This window comes from Littorina saxatilis, linkage group LG15, assembly GCF_037325665.1.
Source record: "Littorina saxatilis isolate snail1 linkage group LG15, US_GU_Lsax_2.0, whole genome shotgun sequence".
Taxonomy (NCBI): domain Eukaryota; kingdom Metazoa; phylum Mollusca; class Gastropoda; order Littorinimorpha; family Littorinidae; genus Littorina; species Littorina saxatilis.
Genome location: NC_090259.1, coordinates 30,946,518 through 30,966,517, shown reverse-complemented (window position 1 = coordinate 30,966,517; position 20,000 = coordinate 30,946,518). Strand labels below are relative to the sequence as shown.

The 20,000-nt window shown below is 38.5% G+C and overlaps 1 protein-coding gene and 1 long non-coding RNA gene across 2 annotated transcripts in view; both read right to left on the bottom strand.

The window, feature by feature from the left end:
• Nucleotides 1–20,000, bottom strand: part of LOC138947983 (uncharacterized) — a 627,639-nt gene that overhangs the window by 290,492 nt on the left and 317,147 nt on the right. The gene's annotated exons all lie outside the window — the stretch shown is intronic.
• Nucleotides 1,293–8,901, bottom strand: LOC138949064 (uncharacterized). The gene is made up of 2 exons (XR_011450155.1): nt 8,782–8,901; nt 1,293–8,317 (listed from the first exon to the last, which is right to left on the bottom strand). It is a non-coding gene; the product is annotated as an uncharacterized lncRNA (long non-coding RNA).

Below are 20,000 nucleotides of genomic sequence, written 5' to 3'. Positions count from 1 at the left end.
ATGCACACTCGGATGTGCGTGCATTAATTCATAGTCAACGCTCGCGATTGAGATAACAAAAAAACGTATCGATTCATTGAGCTCCGTTCGAGGTGTTTTTAGAGCCATTGAAAGCCTTGCGATTTTTATTCGTACGTTATACTTGGCCAGGTATTCGCTGGTATTTTGCTATTACATATCACCCCCCCCCCCCTCCCCTTAAAATACTTGCTAATTTAACAAAGAAAACATTCCAGTTTTGATTTTGTGACTCTAATATTACTTAACATAAGTTCAAATGAAATTGCTTTGGCAATGTTTTGCTTTGTGCACACAAACATACATAAACACACAGACACAGACAACCACACACACACTAACGGACGCGCGCACACACACACACACACACACACACACACACACACACACACACACACACACACACACACACACACACACGCAAGAAAGAAAGACAGTCAGAAAGAAAGAACTAAAGACAGAAAGAAGGAAATAAAGACAGTCAGAAAGAAAGAAACAAACAAAAAAGAGACGGGCAAATATAATAAGAAGCAAATAGTGACCCCAAAAAATACAAACAGGGAGAGAAATAAATTGAAACAAACCGACTGTATTTCCTTTAATAGGTTTTATTTTTTTCTAACATATATATATGAAAGGCAAAATAATCATGCATTGGAGTTATATTCGACTCCTAACAATACATTGAACTGCTCGACGTGGTTGAGATTTGCTGATAAATTGAACGATTTGATGTTCCTTTAAAACCATTGCTAAGTTTCTTTTGACTTCAAATAGTGGTCTCAAATACATTTAAAGTCGACCAGCTGTCTTGAAATCTCACTTTGGGATCCAGTTTTGCAGTTGTTAGCAAAATACTAGTACTTACAGTCATGGCAAATAATTAATTCTAAAGGTGAGTGCAATTTCGTAATCAGATGTAATTTACACAACCTATCACATGAACAATTCTTTAAAACAGCTCTGAATAGTGTGTGCTTGAGACGAAGATTTGAGCAAATATGTGAATGATTTTGTGTTTGTGACAACTGCAAAACCTGGATACATCAGCGAGATTACACGGAGTTAGTCATATCTGACTTCCACTGTCCTACATAACAGTTTTACTTACAATACTTGTAGACATAGTTAATAAGATGAGGCCACATTATACTGTCCATGCGCTTCAATGATGTAATAACTCATTCAAAACCTTTCTTTGGTCCTCAGGGATTATTGATAAACAAAGATACATGTTCTGTCTATGTAAAGAAGCAACAATACAATTTTACAAAAAATCACGTTCATACACTTATTCAGAAAATAATACTTGACATTACAATACCTTTAATCTAGTTTAGAAAAAAAACTACTATCTAGTAAATAAGAATAAACATGAATTTGAGCAGATAAAACAATTGGAATGATAAGGTTGCATTTGTTTATTGCAGTTAGATTGGTTTGTAGATTCATGCCTTTTGAACTACAATAACCTGTATACCACTGAAGGTCTGTCCAGGATTTTGCATGGAACAAAAACAGCTTTCAACTTGGACACATACGAACGATCAACAGCCGAGTTGTGTGTGTGTGTGTGTGTGTGTGTGTGTGTGTGTGTGTGTGTGTGTGTGTGTGTGTGTGTGTGTGTGTGTGTGTGCCTTTTTTGCAAAATGGGAAGATTTGACTGAATGAATTTTGCAAATTGGCGTAGATTTGAAATAAGAAGATAATTCGGCAAACACGTTCAACTGATTGGCAGCAACCAGGCTAGAGATATTCTGTAAGTGTTAAAGTGGAAGGACATCTTTTTTCCGTGTGTTCACACAATAAGAACAAAATTGAAAAGTGAAGATAAATGCGGATCGCTTTTTAATAGCTCTGGTGTGCTGAATTATCGGGGATAGAGCATGCACACGTAAATCAGTTGTATGCACCTTGACTCAATTCGTGCATTAACAAAAAGTTTCCCAAAATCTTTTAGGTTTAGGCAAAAATCAAAACAAACAAAAAACCTGCAAGTTATCCAAAATTATGTCATGATGTGGGCTGATTAGCACTTGCAAAAAAACAGAAGCAGACTTAATATAGCATTATGTAAAATACTGCAAAATGCAGTTCAACTGATTTAGTGTAGTAGGTAAGTAACCAGCAGACATGTCCGGGGTTTACAAAATACTGAAACTAACTCAACTGAAGATAACTAAAAATCCAAAATATAACAAAGGGAAACAAAGCAAATCAAAACAATACAAAACAGAGTGAGAAGGATTACATTATTTAAAAGATAAAATCAAACCAAACAGATCAAAATAATGAATAATATAAAAAGCATACTTTCAACAGCAAGACAGCAAAATGCATTCAGTCTTACTGAATGCTGAAACAAAAAATAGTAGTGCATTTTTTTTTTTTTAAATTTTTTTTTATGGTCTTAACAGTTAAACATGTATTACGTTATCATTAAGATTCATGCTTTGTTAGCACTAAGCAGTTGTTTTAATCAGTCTGGTTTTCTCTTGTTTTCATCTTATGAACATTCTAAATGTTAGACTAACTTATTGTCTTGTACAGAATAACAACTGTGTGAATGGTGCTATACTGAATGAAAGAGTGTGACATGAAGTTCTTGTACATCATTGTAAAGAGTGTGAATGACGTTTTAGTTTAGATGTCAAGCGCTTAGAGCAAGCCTTTTTAACGAAAGTTTTTGATTTAGCGCTATATAAATGTTCTTATTATTATTATTATTATGTCGTCTTTACATCAGTGATGGAAACAACTCTGTCCGTAGTGTTGCTAGCTTTAAAACCAGTTATCGCTATCAGCGAGGGTTCGATCCGCATGTTCGGCATGGGATTTATTTTCAACTGTGTGCAGACTCTCATCGGTGTCCGAACACCCCTGTGTGCACGATAAAGAACTTAAGTTCACAGCGAAAGTCTCAGAGCTTGGGAACATGAATACACGCATACAGGAAAAAGGAGAAAAAAAAGGATAGCCGTACTGTATGGCAGCTCGCTTTCTCTAGTGAGAAAGCTGCCCACATTTACATGAGGGTAACCTCACATGGCTATATGAAATTCTATCTTATATTATCTTAAGTAAGCATTAAGACATGGGCGATCATGTACAAGAAAGCTTAGTATCAAATTTAACTTATTTCTAAATTCTTGGGCAATTTTGATTCTTACAATATATAATTTTGTGTCTAAAATCAAGCAATTAATGTATTTACATTTGTGCAAACATAATTATGATCAAGACAAGAAAACGTCGAATTAAAAATCCTCTATCATGTCAGTGGTTATTTCAAATGAAAATCTCTATCAATAAGTCTGATTACCACGAGTTAACAATTACTATATAAATAAGTGTATAGTGGTTACTGTTATTAATCATACAAGATGACACAATCTGAAGTGCATTCAAAGAAAACAGAAAATCGTTTGAGTATACATATATTCTATGGCTTTTAATGACCAAGGCTTTTTGATGAAGCTTTCTCACACAAATTAAACACACGTTTGAAGTATTAAACACACATTTGAAGTATTAAACACACAGATAAACACACATAACCCCCCCAAAAAAAAAAAAAAAAATGTGAGCACTAAAAGGAGTAAGTGGGACTCAAATAAGTCCAAAGGAGAGAGGGTTGAAAAACATATGTAAAAAGGGAAGGAAATAAATAGAGGAAGAAAGAGAAGGAAAGAAGAAACAGGCAAAAATAATTAAGCTCACGTTCAAATTATTGTTACATTAAAACAGCAACAAGTAAAGAAACAACAAACATGCTGACGCAATAAACACGTATATATATTAATAGCATGCCTGCAATTTTCGTAAGTCGTGAAGTGGTTACTTACTACCCTAACAATCAAAATGTCATTGGTGTAACTTAATTTTTACGGCCCACTTGCATGTCATTACACGTGGTGCTGTCAGAACGAGGAATCAAACAAACAACTTGATAATAAAAGAACAACGCACATCAAAACAACACTATCAGCAACACCAGCAACATCGATGCAACACAAATGTTAATTACATTTGCCTCATTCAAATACTCCCCCCCCCCCCCAAAAAAAAAAATCAAATAAATAAATAAAGAGGAAGAAAATGTGTGCATTTTGTTTGTTTGTTTGTTTGTTTGCTTAACGCCCAGCCGACCACGAAGGGCCATATCAGGGCGGTGCTGCTTTGACATATAACGTGTGCCACACACAAGACAGAAGTCGCAGCACAGGCTTCATGTCTCACCCAGTCACATTATTCTGACACCGGACCAACCAGTCCTAGCACTAACACCATAATGCCAGACGCCAGGCGCAGCAGCCACTAGATTGCCAATTTTAAAGTCTTAGGTATGACCCGGCCGAAGTTCGAACCCACGACCTCCCGATCACAGGGCGGGCGCCTTACCACTAGGCCAACCGTGCCGGTTTAATGTGTGCATTGACTACATAACTTAAACTATCATTCTAGAAAGTGCTCAACCCCCTATCTTGTGTTGAAATGCAACATAATTGTTGAAAACTGATTTGCATAGAGTCCATCTTTTGTCTTAGAATACCTAAACGAAGCATCAATTTAAAACAGAAAAACGTAAACATAAACAATCAATACATAGAGTAACACAGAAAAAAAAACAAGAGCAAAACTCATAATATGTGCCAAACAAAAACAAAACCAAACAAACAAACAGAGCAGCAAACACATTTTTTAGAACCACTTCACTTCACATGCCAAATTACAGTACAATAATAAGATATGACATAAAAACGTAGGTATTACCTAGGTACACAAAGCAACTTATCAAGGAATGCAAACATCAATGGACATTAATTCATGTTTCAATTGAAGCATTACTACTTATCACAATGAAACTATTTCAGTGCAGATATAAAAGACAGAATGATAGAAAACCGAACAAGGCTTGACCCCACCCACCTTACACCTACCCCCCACTCCCACCCCTCCTACACTTTTAGTATGGTTGACTATCTTGTTATCACAAACGCAAATAAGAAATGATGTTTAGTTTTTAAAACGGCAAGCGTCTACCTACGAAGAAATACAACCCCCACACACACACACACACACACACACACAAAACAATACTACGTACACAACCAGGACAAAACTACACTACAACTTGTCGGAATGGAAACATGTCTTCAATTAACACACAAACACTGTAAAACAATATTGCAATAAGAAATGTAAAGATTTTGCAAGAACAAAGCAACATCACAAACATGTGAAAAATGTTGACCAAAACATCCCATCATACTGCAAAAACGCAGTAATAACCAACGAAACAAGAGTACTGCAAACAAAGGCCAAAAAAGCAATGTCACTTTTGTGTAAGCTAAAATAATGGATATTTAGATAAAGCATTCCGATGCACACAAATCACACAGATGAACGGATTTCGAATCGAAAGGACATAACCCATAGACGATGCAATCTGAAAGTTACATAATCGAAAGTATGCACACAAACACAATACAGCACTATATTCAATATACACGTTGTAATAACCGAGACATTTAGATATGTTTTGTTTTCATTTGTCAGTATTGCCTTGCAAAGCAAGATACACAAAAACAATACCGAGGATCGTTTGTGTTTCAGTCTGCATTGCTCCACGTAAAAACATCTACCACCTTGTATAATATCAGAAAAACAGGAGCAGCAGGATGTTAAACATACCCATAAGAAAACAGAACAGTAAACATTACAAAAGAAAGAAAAAAAAAACTGGATAGGGTTTCCAATATACTAAAAACAACTGGATAGGGTTTCCAATATAGTAACTTGCTCTAAGCCATGATGGTTCACTGCTCTCCGTGTGTTACATAAGTTATGCGAGAAAACACACAGAGAATAAGAAAACCTCTCTCAGCATGTCTCTACATACACATATAATTGCATACACACGGTATTAAATAAAGTAACCAGCCCCCCAATTTCTCTGTAATAAAAAGGGATTATGTTCCACTGCTTACTTTAGAGAGACATGAACGATGCAAGCTAGAAACAGCAATAACAACTACACACAGTTGAACAAATTAAACAAATGATCATTAATGTCCAGTTCTTCAGTAAAGTGAATTCATCATTAATACAGCTACAAAATCAAATAAAAGAACAAGAGCAAGAGCTGCTTTACCACCTGATCAGGCTACCTGCTACAGTAACAACAGCAGGTATAGTAGATGAACTCCTGAGTTTTCGGGGTTCAAAATTTAAGTTTATCTTTCATTCCGACAAGCAATGTTGCCCGACAGGTAAGCCAACACAAATACGTACATAAACACTGTGAGAGACAATCATTGAAGAATTATCAACTCTAATTCACAATACGTCTAGTGGGTTTTAAGAAAATAAATATAAGCAGAACACATTTTGGGTTCATTATTTAATTCTCAGTGATCCAGCAAAGTGTGTTTGTCAGCTGAGCACAAAACAACGAAGGAAAATTGATCATTTCATTGCTCATATCTATTTATATTTCTAAGGTATTTGAACCAAACTATAAATAACAAAAATAACCTTTTTGTTGCAGGAATACTGTTTGGCTAATGTCCAGTTTAATACAATGTAACATATGGTGTTTCTCTCAAGACCAACTATCAGCTTAGACAACAGCAATGACAGTATTAGAGAATATCTGCACTGAAACGTGTCACCAAGTTCAGTACACAAAATTCCAAGACTGTAAGCCAAACCGAGGTCATTGAGTGGAAACAGACACATGTAATACAGTATATTGTGGTGGATACCTAAGAAATTAAAACGTGTAACCCTTTAAAAGTCTACTGTCTGCACGCATAATATTTTAACAGTAAGCTTTAATGGCTTAGGTTTCCTACCAAAACAATCGCATCTTTAAAGATACATGGAACTCCCTGCCGCTTGAGCTTCGCCAGAGCCCCTCTCTTGACGCGTTCAAGAGTAGGTTGAAGACTCAGTTCTTCCCGTAGCTGGCTGCGACTTTCATGTTCGACAGTGATGTGTTGTGCCCCAAAAGACATTCTTGTGCTGTGCTCTGTGAGAGGTGTTTTCTTTGTGTTTGATATTATTTTGTTTGGACCTAGCTATTGATGTGTACATTGTTGTTAAACAGTTGTTTGTTGTATGTTTATCAGGGTTTGCTAGTGTGTGATAGGGTTTGTGTCCGTCTGTAGATGTTAGTTTCTTTGTTAGTCCTGTGTTGACAACTCTTCGACAAGCGCTTAGAACTGTACCCACGGAATACGCGCTATATAAGCTTCATATTGATTGATTCATATTGATTGATTGATGTACATCCTTCTGCTTTATACTCGCATAAGGATTCATTCTCCTGAACTTTTCCAGCCTTTGGTATATCAATAAGACAATTTTCTTCAAGTGGATTGCAAATCCTGGACAAACTTCCATCACCACAAATTGTATTTAAAAGATGACTGTACAAACAATACCAGTAAACTCTGCTGGATAAACAAGTGTATTCAAAAGTGCATGGAGGAGAAGAAGAAGAAGAAGAAGAAGAAGAAGAAGAAGAAGAAGAAGAAGAAGAAGAAGAAGAAGAAGAAGAAGAAGAAGAAGAAGAAAAACCCCACAAAACAACAAGAACAACAACAACAACAACAACAACAATAACAACACCAACAACAAAACAACAGAAAAATGTTTTCAAAAACTCTGAACATGTAAACGAAGCACACAGTTAAGCACATACAAAATCCCACAGTTAAAAGAGAGCAACACCGACGCAAATAAAGTGAAATTACTTCACTCTGTCCATGCAGAAGAGTAGCAAGGTCTTGAGCCTTAATTTCATGCACTTGCAAACACTTTTTGTTTTAGAAGTCCATTTGTTCAACTTTGGTGCTCCCTCCTCCAGCATTCTCATTACCTCCATCACCAACATGTTTTGCAAGTTGCGATCTGGTCACCGGGTGTCGTCGCTGCCTCAACCACACGAGCTGAGACGTGCATCGTGACATCGCCCATAACTTACCCCAGTCTTCTGCTTCGTGTGACTGACCCTTATGCTGAACAAAAATGACGATTTTTCTTTCCAAGCCATTGATGATGATACTGTCTGCAGCTACGACTTCGTCAGGTCCTGTCATGGTTGCTACGTCTTTGATGCCTTCGTCATCATTTGAGGCAAGCACTGTGACAGGAATTCCTTCATCCCTCAAAGCTTGAACAAGGCCACTGGTTGGTTTTGTGACGTCTTTCTTCTCATCGTGGAAGAGCGTACCGTAGGTCACGATGAGAACGTCGCAAAACCGTGGGGGTGTGGGACAGTCTGCACCTCTGGCTGTAAGTTATAATGTGTGAACATAATTGTAACACTTAGTCGAATTCTTGCATCACAGCTTTGAAATAAAAAAGAAAAATTACACTATGCTCCTTATCAATAGACACATTACTGGTTGTTTGTTCTCTTTTTTTTTATAAGTGTAAAACGAACACAAACATGACATCGTAAGAATCAAAATTCGAATTTACTCAGATCTTTATTTTTCTTTCAACAAAAATCAACTGGCAAAACAAAACAGGAGAGAAAAACCTGCCAGGGCAGAACTGAAATCGTAGCAGAGATCCTTCGACCTTTTTCTCATCTAAAGTCCAGAACGTTTTCCAACTGATTCCCAACCACTTTGCCTATGTGCCCCTGCTCAACTGATCCGTATTTGTTTTCCGAACGTGAAAAACCTCTTTCTGTTGCATACATATTCTCATCTCCTTTTTTTGAAACTTGATGTACCACTTAACACTTACCTCGTTCGCCAACGTTTAGCCTGCGCAGTAGCCTTGCAATTTCTCGTCCGCATTCTTCACAATCAGGTGTGTCAATACCGGCAGCGTGGTTTGGTTCTTCATGAAATATGTCTATGGGACGAAAACCATCAGAAGGCGCAGGGGCAGGAGCATCTGTGTAGTCGTACACGTGTCCTCCCCGAAAACCGCGGTGCTCTTGAACCAAACGAGTGATTATAGGTGGTGTTCTCAGCGCTTCGGTTAGCCTCACCTCTGTGAGACATGCGGGTCGACAATGGTTGTACAAAGAGGCTGCCCAGAGGTGTAGATTGTCCACGTAGTTACTCAGGTCGTCGCAAAAGCGATGGAAAGGGTCCGGCCTGAAAAAAAAGAAAAAAAACACGCTAGAATATTGTGGAAGTTACCCAGACAACCATTACCTCTTGACTTGACTTATTCCTGTAGACTCCCTGTGGAGCATAGGGCCGCAACCATTACCTCAGTGAAGCTCTTTTAAATCTCTTATAATGGTTATCTATATCGGGTAATATTGGATTCCAAATCCACAGCTAAAGATAGTATTACAGCTTTGGAATAGCCACATTCAAACAGGGAGTAAATTTTAACCCAAAATAATAATCAAGAGATTATGACCTTTATTGTTTTTGTTTTTTTTAACTTACCATGTCTTGCAAATGGTCATCACAGGAAATAACAATGAGTCACTAAGGTCACACTTATTTCTTATGCGTAAAGAAAGTACAAACCCCTGACATCAGAAATATCTTCCTCCCCACGTAATGTCCCATGCAGCCTTTACACATCATGAATTATCAGATTTTTTTTCTTTTTTCTTTTTTGTTTCTTTCTGGGAATCAGATTTTTTTAATGAGATATTAAGGCTTACAAACGGAGATGCCTTATTTTACGATCTTATAATATCAATAACAGCTCATTCATTATGTATCTATGTTATATAAAATATAAAACAGTCAATCAGTTTATTAAAAAATTTTTTTTTAAATTAAAACAAAATTAATTGCCTATTTTATCCACACACACAAAATTCGTACATATTCATTTTTACCTTAGCAGCTATTTATAATGCCCTCATTAAAACAAAATTTAATTTTTTTCCCTTACATTCTTCTTTTCCATTACATTATATAATTGTAAAACAAATGGTCACACTTTTTTTTATTAAAATAAACAAAATCAAAGTAGATTAAAAAAAAATATATAACAAACTGAAATTACTTCAAAAGAAATATCAATTTATTTATCTTATAACTTCCAATTTCAATTTTGTAATTTTTATTTTAAGTTTTTTTAAATTTTTATTTATTTATTTAAAAAAAAATTTTTTAATCATTTTTTTAATTATTATTATCTATAATAATAATAGTATTAACAATAATACATTATCAGATGGTTGATTTGTGTGCAGAATGTACTTTTGTGAATGCATGAAGTAAATAGCTTGCTTCTGCGCCAGTCTGCGAGATTACTCCCGTTTAACATTCCTGCTCAGCAAAGAAAGCAGTAAACCTGTATATGTGTTGTGCACTCTTATCTAGTTATTCATACATACAAACAGTGAATAGATACATGGTGAATATTATGATCGTTTTCATAAAGGGAGGTACCGGTGTCCTTAATTTATATTTCATTAAGTTATTCCCTGATCATGTACTCACGTTGAAAAGCAGTCCCAAGCTTCATCCACGATGACAAAGAGCTCTTTACAGTGTGATGTCCCCTGACGAGCTTCTTTTGTGAGACACGACAAAGCTCGCGCACGATCAATCGGGAAGTTAAAGACATGCAAGTGAACCAGATGACTGGATTTAGGTTCTGACTGCTTCAGTTGACTGGCAATCATGTAGGATGCCGCTCGATTTTCCTTGCGTGAACTCACGACATGGACTGGTTTGCACTGACGTAACCATTCCTGCCCTTTCAAAACAAGAACCAGCGACTTGCCCGTGCCTGGAGGACCTGTCAGAAATACCCGAGCATAAGCCTTGTTCATGTTATTTAACGTTTCCATTTGGCTCGGATGTAGAACGATCTCGACTGGTGTGAACCTGTTCCCTGTTTCTGAAACTCCTTCACCCTGTGTGCGGACATCTGAGTGATGAACTGTCGCCAGGCGGGGCGCTGACGGGCAAAATACTTTGACAGTGGTCGCAGGACCTGCGAATCTGTAACAACAAATGGAATATGTGAGAAACAGAAAACAGATACATGTAATAGACTTTATCAGTGAGCCAGAAGGCAACAACACTCACAACAGCACCACCACCACAACCAACAAAAACAACAATGGAATACACACTTCCAGTCTCATACACAGTCGGTTTTGGTTTTATCATTGAGACTATGTTTTATGTATGGTCGTCCTGTAAATATGCGCACACGCAACACAATACACAATATGCTTGTCTGTCTGTTTGTTTGTCTGTTTCTCTCCTCTCTCTAGTTCTCTCTTTCTCCATCTCTCTCTTTCTCTCGCACATGTATGCATGCCCCCCCCCCCCCCCCCCCACACACACACGCGCACACACACGCTCGCACACACACACATATACACACAAATGCACACTCACACACACTCACACATACACACACACACACACACACACACACACACACTCACACACACACACACACACACACACACACACACACACACCGTGAGAGAAGGTCCAGGTAAGCATCGTTAGTCATAGCCGGGTCTGCGCCTGCATCCGTCATTCGACATTGCCACCAATTAGTCGGGTTGCTGGCATCATCAGACGTCAGACAGAAGGGAACGGGGTCCTCACCAGGATTTAATCCAAGACAAGTGCATAAACTCTGAAAAGGTCAAGCAAAACTGATTATTCAAAACACTTCATAATGTGGTTATATATGGTCATGATTAGGTTTGATGACAATATGTTATGCTTGCTTGTGTTCGTTGAAGAAAAACAACAACAATTTGTTCGATATACTTTGGCTTTTACATTCGTTTTCGTGGGTGCTTGAAGCATTACTGTATCTCACACTTCTTTGGGGACATTCCCTCTCTCTCTCTCTCTTAAAGTAATATGCAAACTAAAATCAGAGAGGGTATTTACAAGTTGTTTGTTGCTGTAGGTTTTTTTTCTCAATAAAATATGTTATCTTCTGTTCATGTACTAATGTGCCCTCAACCCCCTCCCCCGGTGTGAGGAATAACAACAAATCAGACCTACCTCTCTTAGCAACCCGTTTTGGAGCAACACTCGCTCAAGATCAGCTCTGCCTAAGTTTGGAAGCATTACAGTTTTCAATATTCTGAATTGGCCCTGCAAATCCGAGAGTAAGTGTTTTATCACAGCATCTGCTTTCGTTAGTTGCTTGATGGATTGCTCTACTTTATCAGACAGCGTGTTGCCATGGGCCTGTGTTAGAGGCGAAGAAAATAGGTCTCCTATGGCTTTGATTTCCCCGACAAGTATCCCATGCTTCTTGTGGATGATAAGGATATCAAAGTCGCCTTGATGCATTTTATCCACCTTAAGTTGACATGTTTTGGGCAGTGCTGCCACAGCTGCAGCGTAGGTCGGCTTATTGAGGTAGTGACCAAACTTTAGCTGAGACAAAACAAACATGCCCTCTGTGTCCCCTTTCTTCTTCTCGGACAAATGGAGGAGACAGTCTAAGACCTTCTGTTGACTCTGGTCATCACGAATGTCGCTTTCGGTCAAAACTGAGCCAGCACCTCTGGGTCTATTCTGGAGAGGTCCTCTTGTCACACTGACTTGCTGTCCAGATGACAGCTGCTCTTCCGTATGTTCCGTCCTTCGCATGAGGACTGGGGGCATGAAATAAGCCTGCGTATATAGATCTGGGAACCACTCTTGTATGCGCTCTCGCCAAAAAGTCATTTCGGAATGCACTAGATCTTCAGCCGTTTCTACATCGGGTGGGGTTTCAGCCCCAGCCATGTTTAAAGGAGATACCACTTTTCAGGAGCGGGGCTTTCTGAAACAGACAAAGTATTACGATTACAGATATGGTGATTACTTTAAAGGTTGATTCGAACTGTTGGTTACGTATAGAAAGTATGTCTATTATTAATCTTGAAACGTGTGTTTTGGCAAATGTACCTTTATTCCAGAGACTGCCACGCAGCCCTATTGACAGTGATCTTCAACCCCAAACGTTGGAATGGTAGCCAAGCAAAACTAATGTCTCTTTCAGTATAGTAGGTTTGAATGCGTACATAAATTATTAAAGCCACCCTCCGCCTTCCGTAAACCATCAGTTTCTGGTCTCGGACACTGTCTGGCTTTCACACACAGTACAAACACTCTTTCGCTTTATTACTTACTGCTAGAGTAAGTAACACCCTAGGTGCCTTCCATAAAGAGCGAGCATTTTTTCAAACAGGGGAAAGACGGATTTCTACCCATAACAATCGGAAGCCTCGTGAAAAGCGGTACAATATTGTTTTGCCAAACTTAGTTATGATAAGGTTTGCTTAATCGACGCCACAAAATAAATAGCAAGAAGGCAACAACACAGATTTTACTTGCTCAGAAACGAGACGGCAAATAATCAGAATTAGGTTCACAATGACCTGCTTATACCCAGCAGATAATTAGCCTGCATGTTTACCGTTACAAGTTCTCGTTAAATTAGGTTTGTTTTGTTTGGCTGAGTCGGTTGTTGTGTTACAATGTGCTCGAAACCCCAACCAGCCCAGAAGGCACAGCGCCCTGATAACAACAGCACCGACAAGTACCTCCCGATTCTGCCATTGATCAAGACCCTGACACAGACAAAACGTTTTGTGAGACCAGGGTCACAGAGTCAAAGAACGACGAGTTCTTACAGTATTGGCCAGATCTTAGCGATACAGTTTCGCATTATTTGTCCTCACGCAAACCAGAGGTAGGAGATGCTATTTTAGAGTGTGCGGTTAGACCTGTTGTGAGAAAAGTTGTCCTTGATCATCGCTTTGGACACCATGCAATGTCTGTATGCATTGACTGACGGGATTGTCTTTTAGTATGGACTGAGAGAAGGTGTTGTGGAACCCCTTTCACAAAACTTCAAGCCAACGCCATTTTAAAACATCAGTAAATAATTTACAGGAAGGCAATGCAAGACATTTGTTATAGCGAGAAATATGTATGTTGCAGTTGTTGCAATTCTTTTGCCTCCTGGTATCATTTTTTTGCACACCAGAAGTAACAAAACAGCTTAAATCTACCACCATAATAACTGTTGTTTAATAAAGTTGCATTTGCTTAACCCGCAAAGCGGTGCAGGCAGAGTATGCCAAGCAGCCGTTCAGCCAGGGTCAGATCCTGTCATATTTAATTTTGCAGTCTAGTCATACCGGTAACGTGGAAACCGGTGCACAGCCCAGCGAGGTACATCAAGTCGTATTGCCTTCACGCACACAAGAGAACAACACAGGTTTACTACATTGTCAAATCTGTTGTTTGTGTGTACATCATCGTTCAACATTCACTGTAAACACTTAGTGTTATGCTCTTTGTTTTGCATTAATGGCGCATCCAGATTTGGTTTTGGGCATCGACAGATAGAAAACAAAATGTTCAATGAGGGACTGATGAAGGATAGACTGACGTAGCTTGCAACTTACCAAGATAGCTGAGTGAGTGCAACCTGATTTAAATATTGTAGCCACGCCTCGTCCTGTCGCTCTGCATTACTGTGCCAAAAGTCAGTCTGTCGTACGGGCTTACACAGGCGAGTATTACCAGCTTCTCAAAGTCGTCAAGACAAAGAATGTTAGTTAAATGTGTGTGTGTGTGTGTGTGTGTGTGTGTGTGTGTGTGTGTGTGCGTGCGTGCGTGCGTGCGTGCGTGTGTATGTGTGTGTGTGTGTGTGTGTGTGAGGAAAAATACCTGTAGTACCCAATATTGACGGACTGTGTGATGATATCTTCTGCTATGGTCTGTTGAGACAGTGATATCAAAATCGAGACCGGAGGTCGAGATTTTGATATCACTGTCGAAACAGACCAATAGCAGAAGATATCATCACACAGTCAGTCAATGTTAGATATATTGCTAAATCTTTGTACATTTTGTATTTACTGTAAAGAAATTACAAAAGTATTTGTCTCAGTTTTGGCTGTTTCATATCCCTCCCTCTGATTATTATTTCTTTTTGTTCACTCTTTTCTCGTACTTTTCAGTATTTCAAAATGTCTTTTCTTTCAAAAAGTCTTTAGTCCCTTGCTCAACTAAATTCTTGGATCATTACATTTTCATATATATTTGTTTGTTTTTAAATTTAGGTGTTTTTGTTTTTGAAGTGGGGAAGCAATAAAGAGGTCGTCGATATCAAAACTGATATCGACGGAAATGTCGTCGATATCACTTTTGCACTGAGCTCAGTTTTGCCCAATTGACTAATGGAAATCCACGTAACATATGAAATAGCAATATTGTTCTCTTGACAGCTCATGTTCTTATTGCTAAAGGAAATTGTAGAATACACCATACAAAAATAAAGAGGTTATCTACAAATGTCAGTTTAAATGGACTATGGTCATATTTTTCTTTTGCCTTTATCTAAACCACGATTTCCCTAAAAGTTGTCTCCTTTTGAATACTTTAAACGAAAGACATTGAACACATGAAGCTGCGGATGTTTAAGTTAAGGTACAAGAAGTGGTGCAATATATTATAAACTTATTTAACTTATTCAAAACACTTATTTGTTTATTTATTCATTTATTTATTTATTTAGATAAATCTAAAATATATTTCTCCATTTATTTACGAAGTTTTGTTTGCAAAGGTGTCCCATTCAGTATATATAATGAAGCAAACGATTTGAGTTACAGCAGAATGTGGTGTTACTGTATCCTGCTAATAAAGATAAAGGACTCTCTTTTACCACACTTACTACAAATCAATCAATCAATGAGGCTTATATCGCGCATATTCCGTGGGTACAGTTCTAGGCGCTCAGCAGTGATGCGGTGTGAGATGAAATTTTATTCGGCCAGTAATTGCAGCCATTTCGGCGCATATTTACCTTTCACGGCCTATTATTCCAAGTCACACGGGTATAGGTAGACAATTATTAACTGTGCCAAAGCAATTTTGCCAGGAAAGACCCTTTTGTCAATCGTGGGATCTTTAACGTGCACACCCAATGTAGTGTACACGGGGGGGGAGTTCGGACACCGAAGAGAGTCTGCACACAAAGTTGACTCTGAAATAAATTTCCGCCGAACCTGGGATCGAAATCACGCTGACAGCGGCCAACTGAATACAAATCCAGCGCGCTACCAACTGAGCTATATCCCCGCCCCATCAATCAATGAATGTAACGGGTTTTGATTGTAAATAACAAACGTTCTAACAACTTGCCTTACTGGGTTTTTTTATTCTGAAAATTGGAACGTTGGCAGTCTCTTTGTTTTTGGATTTACAAATCAAATACAGTTATATAATCACATCATACCTGGCCCTTCAAATTCAGATTTGTTGTATACTTGTTTATTGCAAGTTGATAATGTTTAAAATTCCATTACCCAAAACGACCAACTGGCGTTTTGTAATTTTAGCTTAAGATGAAAGGAACTGTATAGAAAGTGTATAATCTGTCCACAGATTCTGTGTTTGTCTCTGACTTAAAACACTGTTGTAATGATAATCAGGTAAAATCAGACTTATTATGTCTCTGAATAATTGTCACCCTTGGTTAAAAAAAAAGCGTGTATTGAAACAAATGTGACCCTCCACCACGAAATGAGTCGCATGTCACCTCGCGCGGTTCTGCGCTAGGCTTGATATAAGTCCGGAGAGTGTATGGTAACAGTGTGAGGGTCACCTTAGTCACAGGCGTATAACTCAAACAGTTTCCGCTCTTTTCTAAAACGGTTTTCACCACTGGATAGAGCATAACAAACTCTTTAGGAAAATGTAAAAATATGAAAATCATGCAAAGGTGACATGCGACTCATTCCGTGGTGGAGGGTCACAAATGTGTAACCACTGACATTGTCATATGAACAAATTAAGAAAACAAAGATTAGATGAAAACGAAAGACATTAATGTGCGTTGTAAACTTCCATTTTGTACAAGTTTCATAATAACATGCGCGCATGACATGAACAGGAGGGAGGTGACTCAGATTTGTGATAAAATACATGCATGGGTGACTCGATAATATGTTGCTCTATGATTAACCAAAACATAGAGACAATTTTCAGAGAATTGAGCATTTTAAGCAAGCCTTGCAAGATGCAGGATCACTATTTCTACTAAATTAAACAATCAAAGCAGAACAAGACGAGCTATTTATCTCCTTCTTCTTCTTCTTCTTCTGCTTTTTCTGGGTTTGTGAACCTTGACTCCCATGTACTGCTTGCAGGCAGGAATGGGCTTTCACTTGTATGGCCATACGTACGTCTCTACCTTACAGTTATGCTTTATTTATTTTTGTGTGAGAGTGTGGATTTTTGATAATCAATTATTCCTTTCTGCCTTTCGTCATTCAGTTGTTGTTACTCTTCTTGTTTGTAGTTTGTTTGTTTCTTTATCTATTTGCTTATATCATTGTCACTGACTTTGTGTTTGAAAATGCCACGACCAAGAAAGCCTGCTGCAGTTGATCCAAAACAACGAACTTTGACGTTTGCGATACCTGATCCTGCTGAAAGTGCTCAAACCAGTTCAAACGATCTGACTTTTCAAGAGAAGTGGAACATTGAGTTTCCATGGCTGAGGAGAGACCCAGACACCGGGGCCATGCTGTGCAAAGTTTGCCGAGCCACCAAGGCTTCAAACATGTTTGGAAGGGACGGCTCAAGCAATTTTCAACGATCTGCTCTTGTTAGACATAAGAGAGTGACCAACATCGCATATCAACAGGGACATTCACAAACAGTGATGGCAAAAGACAAACAATACACGAAGCCTTAGTCAGTCAGACTGCCGGAAACAAAAGCCATGCAGACGACGGAAACGTGTCAGCAAGACGTGTGTTGATGGAGACCGTATACAGTTCATGATTAATGAAGAAATCCCAGATATCAAATTCCCCAAACTTGTCGAACACATGGTAACTAATTCTCTCTCTCTCTCTCTCTCTCTCTCTCTCTCTCTCTCTCTCTCTCTCTCTCTCTCTCTCTCTCTCTCTCTCTCTCTCTCTCTCTCTCTCTCTCTTCTCTCTCTCTCTCTCTCTCTCTCTCTCTCTCTCTCTCTCTCTCTCTCTCTCTCTCTCTCTCTTTACTCTCATCATGTCAGATTTTAAATCGCATGAATTACAACAATGACAACAATGCCATTCTTTCTGCGACGTCTCTGAATTTTGTTTTCTAAATATTTCTTTTTGATTGATTGATTGGAGATTTATATAGCGCACTGTATTTTTCTTCTTATCGGCCTCCTCTGATTAAATCTAATATATAGTAATAATCTTCTAAATCTATTAATTGAGCTTTTTAACTGGGGAACTGCGATGCACATGAACTCATAATTGTCAGTTGGTGGCTGGGTTCTGGGTTATTAATAAAAGTTTACTGTTCAGAATTTCAAGCCAGTTTACTTGTTCATTTTGTGAAAGCTCTCAGCCTCTGACTAGTGCTTTGATACCCCGGTAATTGCTGTAAATGTGTAAGTCTTCTTCTTCTTCGTTCGTGGGCTGAAACTCCCACGGTTTTTACGTGTATGGCCGTTTTTACCCCGCCATTTAGGCAGCCATACGCCGCTTTCGGAGGAAGCATGCTGGGTATTTTCGTGTTTCTATAACCCACCGAACTCTGACATGGATTACAGGATCTTTTCTGTGCGCACTTGGTCTTGTGCTTGCGTGTACACACGAAGGGGGATAAGCCACTAGCAGGTCTGCACATAAGTTGACCTGGGAGATCGGAAAAATCTCCACACTTAACCCACCAGGCGGCCGCGGCCGGGATTCGAACCCTCGACCTTCCGATTAAGAGGCCGACGTCTTACCACCACGCCACAGCGCCCGTCAAAATGTGTAAGTGTTATTCACTTATTGTAATGCTACAAGCAAGAATTTACACATATGACATTTCACAATGGTCATAAATTATTTCCTTTATTCAAAGCACTCTCAAATTGACAATGCAATTTGCACACATTGAAATCATGCACATGCAAGAACCTGGTAAAACAGCAAAGCAATACACCGAGTCGCCGACAACATGCCATACCCTTTGATCAATCAGGAAAGGGTATGAAAACCCTTTACTTTTTTGGTGAAAGGGTATGAATACCCTTGACCTCAGAGCCTGTGCGGAACCCTGATTATATCATAACAGTTTATAAGAACATGAATAAGGAAACACAAGTTAGTTCAAAACGTGACGAGCATTTTGCTTCATAACACAGTATGTTACAGAGTGCTCTTCGTCAAAATATATTCTTAGTTTTAGTAAATGGCTGTCGATGTGTCTTAACATGTGCATTGAATATGAATGATATAACGACATTGATTTACTTTCATTACGACATTTACATGTAAATTCAAGCACACACCATAGGTAAATATCGTATTATTTTAGATCCTTTTCATGATTACCATTTATTTGTGTCATGTATGCATGCAAGGTCGACCTGCTACTCATCCTTCTTTCAAAGATTTGTAAGATCGGACAAACAAAACAAGAACAAAACACAAAAGCAAACCATTCAAGTTATTTGTATTGTTATCGCCTTGTTCTTCTCCTTCTTGTTATGCTTTCTGTCGTTCCCTTTTCTGCTTCTACTTCTTGCACTCAAGCTGGCGACTAAGATTGTTTGTACAAGTTCCATTGCTAAGGGTGCTATGATACATACCACTGCTTAAGCCACGCCCACTAGTTCATGTACGCTTGAAGCCAACGCCATTTTGAAAGCACAACAAATAAACTAGGGGGTCAATTGTACTTCACTGCTGTTTTCCTTCAAAAATGTGTGTACAAATTAGTAATAAAATGGCTAACATCTATGATTATTATAAAATAAAATGCATTTGTTTACCTTACAGCTCCCTGCTGGCAGTGTACAATAGAGCAGTGCCGTCAAGGTCTGATCATGTCATAGTTAAACTTGCAGTCTATTCATACCGGTTACTTGGAAACCGCTGCACAGCACAGTAAAGTACAGCTAGTCCCGCTGTCTTCATACACACAAGAGAACAACTGGAGCTTATTGCACTGTAACATTATTTTTCTGAAACTACTATTCAGAAGTGATTTTACACAATC